This window comes from Lates calcarifer, linkage group LG16_LG22 (genome assembly GCF_001640805.2).
Source record: "Lates calcarifer isolate ASB-BC8 linkage group LG16_LG22, TLL_Latcal_v3, whole genome shotgun sequence".
NCBI classification, from domain to species: Eukaryota; Metazoa; Chordata; class Actinopteri; family Centropomidae; genus Lates; species Lates calcarifer.
The window spans coordinates 14,529,118-14,546,682 of NC_066848.1; the positions used below are offsets into that span (position 1 = coordinate 14,529,118).

Sequence of the window (17,565 nt, forward strand, 5' to 3'; positions counted from 1 at the left end):
CACACCTGTCAATTCACAACAGGTACATGACACTGGAGTACAGACAGCTAACCATTATTTTATTATTTTCATCGTTGATTGATCTGCCAATTATTGTTCTTGATTAATTGATTAGTTGCGTGGTTGATAATATAATTAAAAACATCCATCACAGTGCCCAAGGTGACATCTTAAATGTCTCATTTACTTTGATATAAAGTCCAAAAGTCAAATATATTCAGTTTTCTTTGACATGAAACAGAGAAGAACGGGAAAATCCCCACATCAGAGGAGCAAAAAAAAAAAAAAAAAAAAGCCAATTTCTGTATATTCTTGCGAGAAAAATTACTCAAACTGATTGACTAAATGATTGCTTGACTGATTATTTCAGCTCTCATGTTTTGAATCGAGATACTAGAGAAGGTTTAGGTGACTTCTTACAACAGGAAAGAAAGAAACTACCAGCGGACTCTTTGAAAAGTTAAAATCTGTCCAGTTGTGCCCAGTAAGGTCAACAACAATGAGAGGAGATAACAAGATGGAGTGGGTGAAGGAGTGGCAGGCCACAAAATGATGAACATTTTAAAAACGACACTATATGGCCAAAAGTATGTGGACACCCACACAACCACACAACATCACTTAAAGTGGCAGTATGCTTCATCAGAACTGTTTGCTGGATGGTGGAAAAGCTTCACAAAACCATTTCCTTCCAACGCTTTTCTGATACCGGATTGGTGGGACTGTGTCTGACCGTTTCCATAACATTCCAAAACAGACAATCGGACGTTGACACCAGCCTCACACCTGGACTGGCCGGCTGCACAGTGTGTGAGAGTGAAAGGAGCCTGTGTTCGAACTCATCTCACTAGCTCTTTTTTTCATTCATTGCACAACTATTTCTGTCACTTTTCATGTGAACAACCGAGTGCAATACTATGAGTGCTTTCGAGGAGAGACTGTCTGAAACTGTGTGCCATTATCCCATTATTTAAATTATATCATGTCTCTCCCCTCTCTATGACAACCGGCTTTTCACTCCGCCTTCCAGCATGGCTATTTGGAACAATTCTACACACTTTTGATTCGCAATGTGGTTGGACAACGCGTCATATGAACTAGTTCTGTTCAAGCATTACCCAGCCCTAATGCTCTTGTGGCTGAATGGGAGCAAAACCCTGCAACCAGGGGTTTTGTTCATTAGATCATCTCTTCTTGCTCATTTTGACAAATTCAATCATAACAGTTGGTAAATTAATGTTAAGTAGTGCACACAGGAGTAAAGTTTGGTGCATTTTTATGTGAATGAATGTGTGCAAGAATGTGTGCGTGTGTTTGTTGTTGAGGCAGTGTGGGGTATCTTATGTAAGCTTGTCCTAAGCTTGCACATCAGCAATTCTGCTGGTCTGATGCGCAGTTAAAATTACTATTATTTCTTCTAAATTAAATCGAGCTTGACATCAGTAAAGGTGAAGTTGGGGTCAGCAGCAGGAGGGTGTAGACAGACAGATTTTTGGAGAGTGGTGTCCTCTCTCTGTAAGACAGAATCAAAAGAAAAGCTCCTGGCGTTGTGTCCAAATTAGGCTAAATCTGGACTCCACATTTTATTCTGCATATCTCCTCTAGCCTTTCCTTAACCAGACAGTCACACACACACACACACACACACACACACCACACACACACACACACACACACACGCGCACACACACACACACACACACACACACACATTCATACTCATTTAAGCATTTCACTAGACCCATTTTATCTGCCTCCCCCACTTCTGCAGCTAATATAGTGCCCATCAAACTACCTTGCTGCTATCTTTATTCTCCTAAGCACTGTTATAGTTTTTCCCTTTCCCTGTCTCCGCTACTCTTCAGCTAATATCTGACCTGCCTTTCTTTCTTCTGTCCTTCATTTTTTTCTGGCTGAAAATGGGGTCTTTGGTGTAGGATCACCTATACAGATCAATATCAGAAAAGACAACCAAAAGTTAGAGCCTGGCAGCCCTGACAAGTCCTGTGGCTAGGAATATAACAAACAGCTGTATCATACAATGTGAAACATAAACTTTGTAAATAACATTTCTAGCTGTTATTTCTACACAGCTTCAAAGTGAGGCATTCAAACTGACTGACTGAACATACATTTCGTGAGTATAATAACACGTGTTTTCATTCTGTTCTGGTCAATCACAAGCTGTGTTTTTAGTAGAAAGTTTTGAGTGCTCACGTCTCTATCTTTTCTGCTTCTTTGTATAAACATGAGGCTTGGCTTAAGCTGAGACCCCCCACATAGCCAGGATGAAAACTTTGCTCAGCGTGAGAACCTACACATCCACCCTGACGCGTAGATCAGGCCTGTGTCAACAACCTGTACAGGCCGTAGTAAGAGGCAAACAGGCCAAGTTCTTGTGTAAGATGAAGCATTGTGTTTTTTATTTGATCTGTTGGGGTCATGAGCTCTCACCTACCACCTTTTCTTCTGGGAAACAAGCAAACATAAGACGTCTTGTGAACTAAACTCAGAATTAACTGACCATTCACTGTAAACAATTAGTAGATTCTGTATTAAAGATAACTTCAGCTTTACATTTACAAGGTTCAGCCTGTCATCACATAGGTTGCCACTGGACTGTGACCATGTTGTTAGATAATTTTTTGTTTAACTGCCACATGACTGACCAACAACATGCCTTATGGTTTAACAAGTCTGGTAATGTGCTGCACAACAAAAACCTCAAAAACCTCCAAGTGTTACCTTGGAGAACAGGCTTAAAATAAAGTTTCAAAACTTAGAACAGCTTTGTCATTATTTATTAATGAAATTAAATTTAAAAACCCTGAGTCACACGGTCAAGGAGAAAGTATATACGGTGTACTGAAAACAACAACTCAGAGAACTGAACAAGAGTTTCCTCTGCTGCCGAAGCACAAAGTACATTAACGCAGATTTAAACGGGCAAAACATTTTGTGCTTTCATCACCCTCTAACTTTTCTGCCTTGGCAGCCTGAAATTTTTACTGTGGCCACAAAAAAACATAATTTGCAGGAAAACTGACTACTGAATTGACTAATTCACTACGGAACATGTCCGCACATTATTATGACGACATACTGTACCTGGCATCTGCCTCGCTGTAATACTCTCGAGCGACAATGTCCTCAAACAGCTCTCCTCCAGTGACACTGCAAAGAGACACATAGACAAAACAGGGACTGTTATTCCTCTTTTCTACTATGGAAAACTTGAGACAAATGGAAAATGCATGCTGCAGAGAATATCATAATGCCTTTCTTTGACTCTGGTGTGATAGGTGGTACAACTAAAGGCTTTCGAGAAAGGATATTGATTTATGTTGATGTTAGCAATCACTGCAACCAACCAGAGCCTCTACAAGACTCACTTACATGTCATATAATATCAGCTTCGTGGTGGAAAAACTGATGAACTGTGCTGCTGTGAATGATGACTGTCATGGAAAATAAAGAGGGAAAATGACTTAGACTTACTTGTTGCTTAGGTGAAGCAATTCATCCTGGAGCAGTACTCCAGTCTGAACCTATGACCTGTGTGTGTGTGTGTGTGCGTGTGTGTTAATGTGATTTACTTACAGGTCAAAGACAAGGTAATGGAAACCTTCCTCTGAGATGCTGTCATGGAGTCGTACTAGTGATGGAGAAACAGAGAGACAGAGTCTTCAATTAGAAACAACTGATAAGGTACATGATCTTCTGTACGGAAACTCTCTAGGAGCCATCACCTACAAAGAATCTCTGTCGGTATATGAGTGTGTGGGGGACAGTAATGGTTAAAATGACTTGTGGTTTATAACCAGTGTTTGAGCTGTAATGCAACATAATATAGCAGATATACAAAAAAAATAATGACAGTAAGAAACATACAAAAACAGAAGAGTTCACCAAGTCAAGAGACAATAACTGTATCAAAAGAAGAAGAATTATCATAAGGAAGTAGGAAGTATTTAATCATTATGTATTAAATGTGATGACAATTTCTTTTTAAATTTTTCAAAGCTCTTCATAACAAGTACAATGGCATTCCAGATCTGCACACCACAGTATCTGAAAATTGACTTTTAACATCAACACTGCATAGAAAATTCAGTAAAAGACATTTCAACATAACACATAAGTGTGTCCACATTTTACACCCTAAATGATGAAAAAACAAGGAATTTAATGGAGGAAAAGAGAGGGTAACCAGAAGAGGCAGATATGGGTCATACTGACATAAAAGGAAGGTTAAAGTCACCTTACTGGGCTGAGTAAAGTAATGAGTAATCTAACTTTTTGAGTGATTCATTTCTTTTCAAGTAACTTGCCTAGCACTGCCTATAACTAAGGATGTAAATCATCGGTGATAAAATAATCAGTGTTAGTTATCTGATCATTAAAGGAACATGTTAGTGGAAAAAGTGCAAAGTTGGCACAACAATATTTATGTATCCTCAAGGTGAAAAATCCAGCTGCTTAATACTTGCAGTGTGCATTTAAAGAGCAACCATCCCAGTGTGTTTTTCACGAGAAAGGGAAGGCACAATAAAAGGTGCCATTTACCTGGATGGTATATTAATGACTACTTATCATGATGTGGCAGACAATCTACACATCCTTAATAATAACATTCATTAATCACTCAGACTGGCACGAGAACACATATCAGCACAATGTTATTATGATATGTTCATTACACAATCATATTGAAAATACACAAGGTCAATGTGATTCTTCCCCTGGAGACACGAGGTTTCAAGCTGAACTGTTTTTTCATTCCTATCTGAAATTATCCACTCCAGGACTTGACAGTAGGTTTCTACAATCTGAGTGCCACCTGGACGGTTGGCAACAGGGAATCAGCTATTTGATGGCAAAGCTGACAGAATAGCTGCCACATTTTAATCATTTATAGCTGATGTGATATTGCTAATTTCCTTTTTAGGTTTCCTCTGTGTTAAAGAAGCACAAAATCAGGCAGTAAACCCCTCTGTGCACAGACGAGTGAAAGGTTATTTCTTATTCACACTGGAAGAGTTATTGCCAAAAGGAACATTAACCAACAGCTTTCTTTAATCAACAGCTCCTGAGGCCAATACAATTTGGAAATACAGCAACCCTATTAACAGGGTTTTCACAGGTAAATTGCTTGTGTCAAGGTGGGTGAAGGTGCTTAAGTTCTAGAATAAAGCCTGAAAATGTATGTTACTCTGCCTTCCTCCTTCAGATGACGCACATTTAGAGAAAAGAAAACTTGAAGAGCTCTCCCCTTGAGAATTGGATAAAAAAGAGCAGCCATGGGAGGAAAAGAAAGGAAGAATAGGATGATGAAGGAGCAGAAATCAGGTCGGTACAAAGAAGGAGAGACCAATGATAGCAACAGACTACCTATTATGCCGTTATCATACTCTGCGTGCGTGTGTGTCTGTGTGTGTGTGTGTGTACATTTGCACTTGGACTGGGCGGCACATTATGATAAGACACTTTGCAGTTCTGCAACAAAGATACTTCACCATTTCCTTCCTTTCCAATGGGCCACTGCCTACTGTCTGGATTTCACACTCAAGAACACACACAGAATCTCAAGATATTTGAAACTCAAGCTCAAGACAGATTTTCAACATTTACAGGCACAAAAATCTATAAACCTGACAATACATTGCTACAGAGACTAAACAAAGCATTTTAGCTCTTTATGGCACTGGTATCTCGCTGGTACCATTAAAAGTATGCCGAATTAGCCATTAGCTGTTCCTGTTTACAATGTACCCATCGATGTACAGACAAGTGTCACTGGATTACACTGATATTTCAGAAAACTTAAAAACACAATGATTCTTAGGCAGGTTGTGGAGATTTGTTGACACTGGACAATCAAGGATAATTACTTTTTTTGCAAAGTGTAAATCACACAGAATCTAATGCATATTGTGTCTGTGTGTTCAGATTCAGGGCAACAGAATAAGACATACCCAAACATTCAACATACACAGTACATAAGAAGTGACACACATGCAGATGGGGTAAGGGCCCAAAAATGTTCATATCCTTCATTTATATACAGTTTGTCTCTATATATGCCCACTGTTAACTTTGTCCAGTATGATTTCATTGGTGGGTAAAATCTGCTAATAAGCTCATATGTTCTTTGAACAACATATTTGTAAGATGATCCATATTTTCCAGTTCATTATGATTAAGGATTATCCATTTTACTGCCAGTCATTCAGATGTACCAAACCACAGTGTTTGTTTTACAGTCTCATTTTATTTCTTAGGGAAAAGGGGAAAAAAGGGCCCAGTGTTGACTGTATGAAACATGACATTAACCATGGTCTAGAGTGTCAAAGTCATATGCTTTGTTGACCCAACAATCGTCCCCCACAACATCACTCTACTTAGAGACTACAGTGGTGACAAAAACATTGGTGTTTGAACAAACAACCCATGCTGCTCCTGGTAAGGGCAGTCTCTTTATTCCCAAGGTTACAGAATATGAGGACCATCAAGCTTGCAGACAAACCTCTGAATTGTGAAACGAAATGCCAACGCAGCATTTTTACATGATGAAGATCGAATGAAGAAACAGGAAAAAATACTTCTTTCTACTCTCCACAGAGTAAACCAACATGAGGGATGCTGTGAATATTGAGACAAATATCTAGTGACCATTAACCATCCAGCTTCACTCACACACACACACACAGAGTACACAAAGTAAACACAGTGTTGATCGTATTAGTGCGACCAGCTGACTGTGCATGTGTTGGTGTTCAGACTCACTTCTCCTCTTTGGCTGCTGGCCAGTTGCACCATGCAAATGTCACACTCCATGATATACCAGGTAACTGGCTGATTTGCCTATGATCCAAGGCCATTTGCTTCAGTGATATTATTAAACTGAACACTGAGGTGACCTAACTACCTAAAAATGATACAGATGTTGTTTTTTTAGCTTTGTATTCCAGCACACTGGATATAAAATAAGACAATCATTATGAAGCTTCAGCTTTAAGGGAAACTGAGGGTAATATGCAAGGTGCCTTATATGTCATAATGATAATAACTGCAGGTAGGTATGTGCTCTGTAAGTTAATGGTGCTTTATGGTTAAACATTCATAGTTTATTAATGAAATGAAATGAAAATGACACATTCTAAACATCTTTTCCCAAAGTTCTGAATTAACACCGCTGTTCCACTAATCCATTAGTTTGTTGGCTCTAAGAGGTGACTCACCTATGTTTGGATGTTTCAGCAGACGACAGATTCTCGCCTCCCGCTCCAGTTTCTGGTGATCTGAGGACAGAGAAGAGCAGAGAGAGGGGAATCAGTAAGGACACAGTGTCAGCACCGGGAAGAGAAGCACTTATGATACTTTGTTTTTGTCCAACATGTGCGCTACGGTGACCAAAATACCAGGAAAAAAACACAGTTCTTGTAAACCCACTTTTGTGAGTCAACACAAAACCAAGCACAAAAATAAGGGCAGATTAACATTCACCACATCTGACTGCAGTTGATGTTGTTCAATATCACTTTTGCAAAAAAGCATTTTGAAAATAGATTTTTCTACGTAACCTTTTAATACATGTTCAATATTTAAGTGCTACTAAATTATAAATCATTTGTTTAGTTTTTCTAAAGCAAAGATTTTTGCAACCATTAAATCTTGATATCTTGTTTGGGAGAATTTCATAAAACGCCCGCACCAGCAACTGTGTGAATTGATTAAAAATTTTCTTTCAACTTTGCAGCTATAACACATAAACACACTTAATCTACTTTCTCTCCTGCTCCTCGCGCTCCACTAACGACTGCTCCTGCTTCTTTAAACCTGCCATGTTGTGACTAAAATCAAGTCGATTTTAACTGGAGGGGACAGCAACGGTGACAGGATGTCATAAAGGTAAGACACGCAGCAAACCAGACAAGCTAGAAGGCCAGTGGCTGCCAACTAAGATGAGCTTACACAAGTAGACAGACAGACAGCTATATACTGTACACACACACAAACACACACACACCACACACACACACACACACACACACACACACACACACAAAACGTCTAGCACAAGCTTTTTTGCACTTAGTGAAATTAGTCTTGTGGGTCCGGCCTTAATATAATCAGTGTCCAGTTAATGATTCTAATGGCGAGGGAAGGATGTCCGTGTGCATATACTATGTGTGTGTGTGCAGCTGCATATTTAGGACAAACAGATTGGTTGTAGGACAGATACAGTAGATAGATACAGTGGATGGCGTCTCCTGTTGCAGGGGTGTTAGAGGTCAAGTTCACACTGGACTTTCCTGCCACCCACCAGCTGCTGGTCTCAGGGGACAGATGGGCTGCTTATGTGGGAGCACATGCCGGTGTGTGTTATGTGTTTTGGGTGTGCGTGCATGACAGAGAAGGAGAGACACTGGACATCCCTAATCCCCTGTCCCATCCAAAGCTTTAGGCAGCATCATGGTATCATAATAATCAAACACAACAGTGCTGCAACTGTGATAATTTTCAATATTCAATCATTTGTTCCAAAAAATGCCAGAATATGGAAGTGGAGTGTGGAAAATGCCTGTTTCCTAAAAGTTCACAGATTCAAGCTGCTTGTTTTGTCCAGCAGTCCAAAATCCAAAATTATTTGTAGTATCATAGGAAACTGTGAGAACCAGTAAATTTTAATATCTGAGAAATTGGAACCTATAATTTTTTTGGCATTTCTGCTTAAATAAGACTGGTGGTTAGATAAATGGTTAAATAACTAGGGCTGCTAGTTTAAAAAATTAGTCACTGACAGAAAATTAATCACATACTGTTTTGATCAAATCAAATTCAATCAATTCACAAATTTAAGATTTGCTGCTTTTCTTGGTCATTTCAAGTGTTTTCTGACGTTCTGTGGTCAAATCATTTAATCAAGGATATAATCAGCAGATTAATTAACAAAAACAATCATTAGTTGCAGCCGACCTCATGACCTCATGTCTGTGTCTCTCTGCTCATCTTTCCTGTCTGTTAAAGTCACTATCACAAATTTACTTTCTTACATTCAATGATGAACTGCCTCACCTCTAGTACACATTACTACTTATTATAGCATAATGTAATGAGCAGCATTATACATGCTCATAGTACAAACATACCTGCATGTACATAAACACAACCCAGAACACTGGCTACAGGCTATGTGCAGAGTCATAATGTCAATGTTGTGCAGCACTTTTTTTTCTGACAGTTCCATCACCATCTACCTGTTTTTACAAACTTGTTGATGAAAAAACATTCAAAAGAAACTTAAGCCTTAATGTTGCAAAATATTTTTAAGTTTGACAAAAATTGAAAAATTGTCATACTAATCAAGAGGAATGTACCCATCCGGGCCCCACCACCAACCTGATAGTTGAGTATTAGTCATGACCACATTTAATTCATTTTCTGCAGGAATGTCACTGTAAAAGTCACAGTTTCTGCTGTTCTGTAAGTTACATCATTCAGTCACGTTGGCCTATCCTAACTGTCCTCCCATCCAAGGCTTTGGACAGTGTCATAGTGTCTAGATAATCAAACATATTAATACCTGCTGTAGCATGCAGCCTCAAGCACCAGTATACACAGACACAGTGTAAACACATCTGCATATAGAGCTGACACAAGGGTACAAACACAGCCCAGAGCAGTAGCTACAGGCTATGTACTGTACAGCAGTAAGGGGTGCTGTGGTATTTATTCAGTCACAACTCAGTTTTTAGTGTTAGCAATTCCTTGCGCACAATATGACCTTAATTATCTGAAAGAGGTAGCAGCGAGGTAGGTGTTGGACAGATTTAAAAATTTGGGCAGAAATAGAGGATAGCAAAGACACTGTATCTGCATTCAGTATTTGTGGACACCCTGAGTTTCGGTGGACGGACATGACTTTGAATACATATTTATTTTACCTATATTAATTTCTACTATACAGTACACAGAACCAATGGCTTGCTGTCAGTTCCTGTTACATGAAGTAAAAAAATGTGTCTAGGATGCATATCCTGCTTCATAACAGCAAAGCCAACAGTGACCCTTGTTGCATCACCCCTTCTTTATCCACAGCTGATAAAAACAACACAGGCACAACTGAGTCAGAGGTGACAAATTAAATAGTTAAAATAGCACAAATATCATCCTATGTGTTATGATATATCAGAGTTAATAGTGCTGGAGTAATTATCTAATCTTATCCTGTTCTCAAATATATTCTCATAACAGTAGCTGGTAGATACAGGGAAAAACAGAAGAGAAGAACAGAGAAGATAAGAAAGGAGTCTTGTTCAAACCTGCCTGGAGAAAACATCTATGTTGACCATGTTCAACCCAGGTGAGTCAGCAAACTTATGTAATAGCTGTTGAATGATTAGGAGAGCTAGCTACACAAAATGTCAACACAAACAACACATGGTATACTAGCAAAGCTGTCCCTCACTTGGAGTTGTACAGGGAGTAAACTCTGACAATTGTGGCAGCAGTTATCGTCTGAACCAGAAATCCCAAACTCAGACACCACTGGAGAGGAAATTTATCAAGTTGCATGTAATCAATGACCCCAGCTAATAGGGTGGAGGTAAAGAAGAGGTTAGATAAAGCATCAGTTTGTTCAAATTCCCTGGCTGGCTGGAAAAACACAGTCAGGAAAAGTGAATAGGAAATACTTCCTTCCTCCACAGCAAACACTGAGGGGGCCTGCAAGAGGCAAAGGAAAATCAATTCCATGACTACAATGTAAATGTGTAATTTGTGGTCTTCTGTGCATACAAACCATTTGAAATGTGTGACAGTTAAATGGCACTTGGCTATGGTGGGGCCGCAATACTGAATTAACACTGATAATCTTACTATTTATTTACAGTATAGTCATTGAGGAGAGCTAGCATTTCAAGAATCCTTTCCTAATTCAGTAAAACTCAGTATTTATCACAAATCTCAATGTGCTTGCTTTTTTATTATTATTATAATTTTTTTTAGGCTTTTTCACCTTTATTTGGACAGGACAGTGAAGAAAGGCAGGAAACAGGGAGAGAGAGTAGGGGAATGACATGCAGTAAAAGTCTGGCTGGACTGGGAAGGATGAAATGTTTTGCTATGATTGCTGCGATGATAAGAACAATGAAGACTGGGCAAAAAGATGTAAATTAACACTGAAATGATTCTGAAAGAATTCTCATAATTGATTAAATGTTGTCTTAGTTTTATATAATTAGTTTTAGGCTGCTACTGAGACAAAACAAACTATTTTAAGATGCTGTCTTGGACTCTGAGAAACTGTAACACATTTTTCACTTTTTTTCTGATATTTTATAGACCAAATAATTAAATCAATTAATTGAAAAAACAAGCAAGGAATGTTTGATGATCAGACTGGCTGCAAACTAATTTTCTGCCAATAGACCCACTAATGAATTGTTTTAACTCTAGAATCGATGATGAAAATAATCTTGGTGTATTCCAGTACAACTTCATGAGTACAACTTCAATCAACATCACACTGCTGTAAAAGTGCTGTGTAAGCATGCTTAGTTATATCTAACTGGACAGAAGGATAGAAAAAACAGTTATTCCATGTTCGCCACTAAGTGTTGCTAATTAAAAGGTGCAGTACAGTACACCTGTGGATGTAAAGTCACTTCTTCTTTTAAAGTCATTTCCTATTGCATTAGTTGTCCTCACCACCAACAAGCTCCTGCTGGAAAGCACAGAGAGGGATAAAACACTACCCCGAGTCTGACCCCAAACCTCTGACCCACAGGGCTAAGCCAATCAGCTGCAGCTTTTATCCTCTATACAGACATGTGTACATGCAGGTCTGTGCCGTTCAGTTCAATATCCAGTTCAATATGCTTTTGTTCAGACCTCACACACACACACACACACACACACACACACACACACACACACACACACACACACAAGCTTTAATCTGACCAGTGTGTTGAGAGGATGAGAAATCAAAGCATATTGCAGACATTCCTCAACCTTCTCCTCAGAGCCATAATGGGCTATTTTGGCTGCTTATATTCTTAGAAGTTGGATCTGCCTGCAAAAATAGGACTATTTTTCAATGCTGGCCTGGGATGACGGCTTTATTATGCTTGTGATGGCAGACAGTCTTGGCAGCTGGCTGCTTAGAAACACTAGGAGCTGACTGAGGAGTTTCAATAGAGATGAGAGACTAAGTACAGGCTTCAAAAGAACAAATTGTATAGAAAAGAATGGAAAAAAGAGAAACTGACAACAGCTTAACAGAAGCTGATCAGTGTCAAATACAGAAGGCAACTGCAGGCTCTTTGTAGAACCAACACAACCAGTGGAGAGTAATTAGAACTGAGGGACGCATAATTGAAAGGGGCCAATTAGAGAATCTCATAGAGCCCCACTTGTCCTGGACTTGCAGTATACTTTCAGTAAACCTAGACTTTATGTAATTAGAGTATGTAACTGTTTTCAGAATGTTGATGTTTCACTGTTTACTGTTGTGGTAATAGCCTTTCAATGTGACAAACAGTAGTTACTGGGCATTCAATCCCATACTGTAACGTAGCTCTGCAGCCAAGTAGCCCTTGGTAAAATCAGCACAAAAGGCAAGCTGATCATCAAACCTAAACATATTAGATTAACATAGCAGCAGGATTCCCCAGTTTGTTCCATTAGGACCTCAGAATTTATACTACCTCTGTAACATTTTGGACTAGCTTTGAGGCAAGTTTTTCAGATCTTCATCTTGCCCTCATCTACCCCATTTATATCAATGAGGGTGGGGTAAATAAAAGAAACATCTCTTTGTACATACAGTTCAAAAGTGCACAAACTACATCCTCTCTATAACAGTTTCAACACCAACGGTACATTATAACTGTCATGGTGGTAGGATTTATTGCAAGACTATTGTATCAAACTGCATGCTACAAACTAACACAAACATCAATATAAACACAAATAAATTCTGTAACAATGCACTCATTCTTAATGAGGAGTCGCCTGAGGAAAATCTTAGGAAGCTATGAAGTGTGTGGCTACACAGTGTGTAAGGCTCACTCAAGGCTCAACAATGTTTTGGACCCAAACTGACAATTGACTCATTGAGACTACCAAGTTAAAGCAGTTTAACCATTTTACAGTAAAATCATATTAATTATTTTATTTATTATTTATATTTTTTTTTCCATGTTAAATCACATTATCACATATTCAAGTCAGAAGCCATGGCATTTCTATAACATCCCCACCCACATACACCCCCCACCCCTTTTAAAACTATCCAGAGAGAAGCTGTGATATCATAGTGTCTGCTCCAGAGAGAAGAACACACAGCACTTAGCCCAATTGGATTGAGTGATGACTGACGGCATGGCACATCATCATATTCATTTATCCATCCAGCCCTCCCCTTATTACTATCTCATCTAGAAGCTCTGAACACACTGGGGTAGTGGATGGATGGATGAATGGATGGATGGATGGATGGCTTCTTTCAGCCCACATCCACTGTTTGAAAAATGACCCATGCCCCCTTCCACATGTACATCAATTAACTTCTGCCTGCAGGGAAAGAGACAGACAATACTTCATAATAAATGCCAAACTGAACACAAGAGTTCAGCCAAAAACACCTACGGGTAAACTTTGACATTGTTATTCTTATATTTTGGTGCCAAATGTAAGAGCATGTAGCTGCTAAGAAATATGGTGTCATCTTCTTCCAGCTGCACCAAAATCCTGCTCCCTAGAGATTTTTTCCCCAATAAGATAACATGGCAATGATGCGGAGTTTTATCACAGGAAACAGTGAATGGCAAAATGTTTATTTACAGTATGCATGTCACAGGTTTGATGGACATTGGCAAGATTATAACTGTCACTACTGGTCTTTAAATAGTCAGTGTGTCAGTCTGCAGTTCTGTCAAAGTCTGCTCTCCTAAGGGACTGTCAGAGACTGAGCAGCCTGAGTCAACAAAGATCACGGCTGCCATGTACTATTCTTCATCATCTGATTGGAACAAACCTGGCAATCTGCTCCCTAAGCATAGTTTGATATTAGCATGATGAGTCCCTGATTAGGCACAACCAGCACACACAGAGAACAGCTTCTCCATTTTAAACAACTTTATCACAGAGCCACTCATGCACGGCCGCTATTGTGTCAAAGTAGTCACACACAACTATCCCTACAATACTGTCACGACACACCACCCAGGTTACTGAAATCAACACAATACAGATGAGTCAGGGATACATGATATACTGCAAAGCAGTTGACAACACATCAAAATATCCATAACAATATTTCTGTAGCTTAAAATGAAAACAAACCCCAAATTGGCAAAAAATAATAATTCCAGATGCATGAATTCATCAATATTACAGTACAATTACAGTTTGTATTTGTATTTCTAACCATGCACTTGAGTGCTTGGAATTGATTTTTCTTATGCCCCCCAGTTTAAAATTACAACTACTACAGTATGCCTATTTATTTATGCTCACAGTCTGTGAGAATTTTATGGACAGTATAGTCTGAGCAAACCACAACATCTACACATGGCTTTGATTTAAATGTAAAACAGCCATGAACTGACAGAAATAACTGCTATTGCACCAGTGGTTTTTTAGGTTTGAGCCTATTTGTTATAAATCACTTACACTTCATATCACAGCTGACCATGTAGGAAACCATGCTGCTCACTTACATATTTGGATGTGTTTTGTCTACCACTCTCAGCATCTGTTGGTTTTATTTTATAGGTATATTTTTATAGGTATATTTTACAGGTGAATGTAGGCATATTGATACTCACATGCACAGACACACGTGTGTACATATGTATGTGTAGATGAAGTGTCATTCACTAATGCTGTTAGATAAGTCAGACATCTGTGACCCTCTGTGGTACAAAATAGCGTAACATACTAAAATGTCACTCACCTAATCTTCAGGCCAGTGTGTGTGCATGTGTGTGTGTGAGAGAGAGAGAGAGAAAGAGAGAGCATTTGCTTTTTGTTGGAAGCTGTTTGTGTGTGTTAGTGTTGAGGTACATGTCTTTTTCATTCGAGCAAACCCATTAGATAACCTAGCGATTCCATTTGAAGCCTTTAGCGACATTCCAGTCATGTCAATGAAAACAGTGCTGCGAGCACCACTAAAAGCATGGCTCTCAACCTTGTTCCCTCACTGCACTCACAGAAAACAAACAACACAACCCAAATACACACAGACCACTTTTGGACATTTGATTCTATGAGTCCTTCTCTGAAACAAACACACTGCCTGAAACTGGGTGTGTCCCTAACTAACTGATAGAAAACACAGAGATTCAGTGTTGATACTAATAAGAGACATTATGCTGCTACCATGCAGAGGAATAGTGCCAGCAAATGTGTCCAATATTAAAAATATCTATATAAGGCATTTACTGTATGTAACATAACATATTTTACATAACAGACATGTGATGGCAAAATGCTAATCATTTTAAGACAATGCTATCTAAAATATGTAATGGAAGGCGGGGGGCGTCCAGCTTTTGTTTGTTTTATTTGACCCTCAGTCCAAAGCCAAATTACTTTTTGTTTACCATCATATAAGACAAAGTAGTGCAGAAAATTCTCACATTTTAGAAGATGGAACTGGCAAATATTTTGGCATTTGGCTTAATAAATGCATTAAACAATTCATTGATAAGAAGAAACAAGACCTGAGTATGAGTTTGAGCATCTTGAAGACATTGCTGCGCTGTGTGGCAGACTATTAAATGGTCGAAGGGTAATGTCTCCCTATCTGAGGGTGAGACAGGATAAAAGGAAGATCAGCTGATATGAAATAAATGAATGACAGACTGACAGAAACCGACAGGCAGACAGAAAGAAAGAAAAACAGACAGCGACTTTGGGTCAGTGTGGCCCAGAGCAGACAAGACTATAAATAGATCCAATCCTCCTCCGGCTTACAGCCCTGAATCATGCTGACCTGGCCCGCCCTGCATCACCAAGCACAGAGACAGAGACACAATGAGACAGAAAGTGAGAGACACAGCAACAGAAACAGAGAAAGACTGACAGATGGAGGCAGAGAAACGAAAAAGGAGGAGGGGAGTGTCTGACAATGACTTTATAAGATCTCTCTTTCGTTCTCTTCCTGTTGCTGCTTTCTCCATCAACAAGTGACTCTAGTCTGAGGTCCCGCTGCCATGAGAGGTCAGTCTGGTGTTAGTGGGTCAAAGCTGAAGCTCATGTTGCCTACTCAAAGCCAACAGCGTAATGATGTAAGCATGACAGTTTTGTAAAGTCTGGTGACAGTGGTGATAATACCAACTATGGTAATGGAACCCAAACTGATACTTGTGGTTTTAAGCATTAAACAACAAAACTGGTACCTCTTTCATTCTCTACTATTTTTCAATCAGTCATGACCAGAGCAGTAACACATTACTTTGTCATTTTTTTTAGACTTATTTCAGGATTGTGATTTACATTACAGTTATTCATCCCAGTAACTCTAAATTAGGTCTGTTAGGTCGGATTGTTCACTGTCTTATTCTATGTTTGATTGAGGGTTGATATCGGTTAGAAAGAGAAATGTTTTATCGATTTTTCTGTATGTCCTGCACATGAATCTTGAATTGAATTCAGGAGAGGCATGCTTTTTTTAAAGCTGGAGGGCATGTAACTGAGCTTCTAAGGTCAGGACTTTGGGAGAGCTGTGTGCAGTCACCGAGGTTAAGCTAGCTGTTGGATGGTCAGAAAATCCCTCCAGATTGTATGGCTGCCTACTTGTTAAACTAACGTCTTGCTTTCTATTTCTACACATTAAATACAAAAGAAGACGTGGGGGTGTGAAGAGTTTGGAATAAGTGAAGGCACCTTTGATGCAGCTGACAACTTTTTCAGTGAGTAATATGTAATGTGTGATTAATTACAGTTTTCAAGTAACTTCCCCAACACTAGTCGGGACTAACACCAAATATCTAAAAATGAACAAAATGTGGTTCTTAAATGTTAACCTACATTACAACAGGTTTCCAAGAAGACTCAAAGGTCAGGTGAAGGTAAAAGTCAGCCTCCATAACCCCCCCCCCCTTTTCCTGATGATCCCCTGATGATCATAGCATACTGTAATGCAAAAATCAAACAGCTTTCATCACTTATAATGAGACTGTCCTGGCCTTTGCTTAGCTTTGAGTGTGCAGCTTTGCACAGCTGTAAAAAAATATTCATTTATTTCCACTTCCTCTCGAGCATGCCTCATCTACAAAACATGGTCATTCAAGTTTAAATTGTTCTGACCCCGTGGCTGCTCCCTGTCCTTTCAAATTTTGCTCTGAACACAAGTCGTGTTTATATTGTGAAATACGCTGTAGTTCAAGTTAACTTATGATTATGAGAAAAGGACATGCTCAGTCATAGTTCTTCTATTTTTTTTCTTTTCTGTTCTCAAAATTAGGATGAAACAACAGCAGCACAGTAGTCTGTATGTGCGTTTGTGTGTGCTGTGGTCTGAGAGATAACTCAACCAAAACATGTAGTGAC

General features: G+C 39.1%; 1 pseudogene; it reads right to left on the reverse strand.

The window, feature by feature from the left end:
* LOC108896225 (calcium/calmodulin-dependent protein kinase type II subunit gamma-like) overlaps positions 1 to 17,565 on the reverse strand; it is a 74,310-nt pseudogene that overhangs the window by 33,334 nt on the left and 23,411 nt on the right.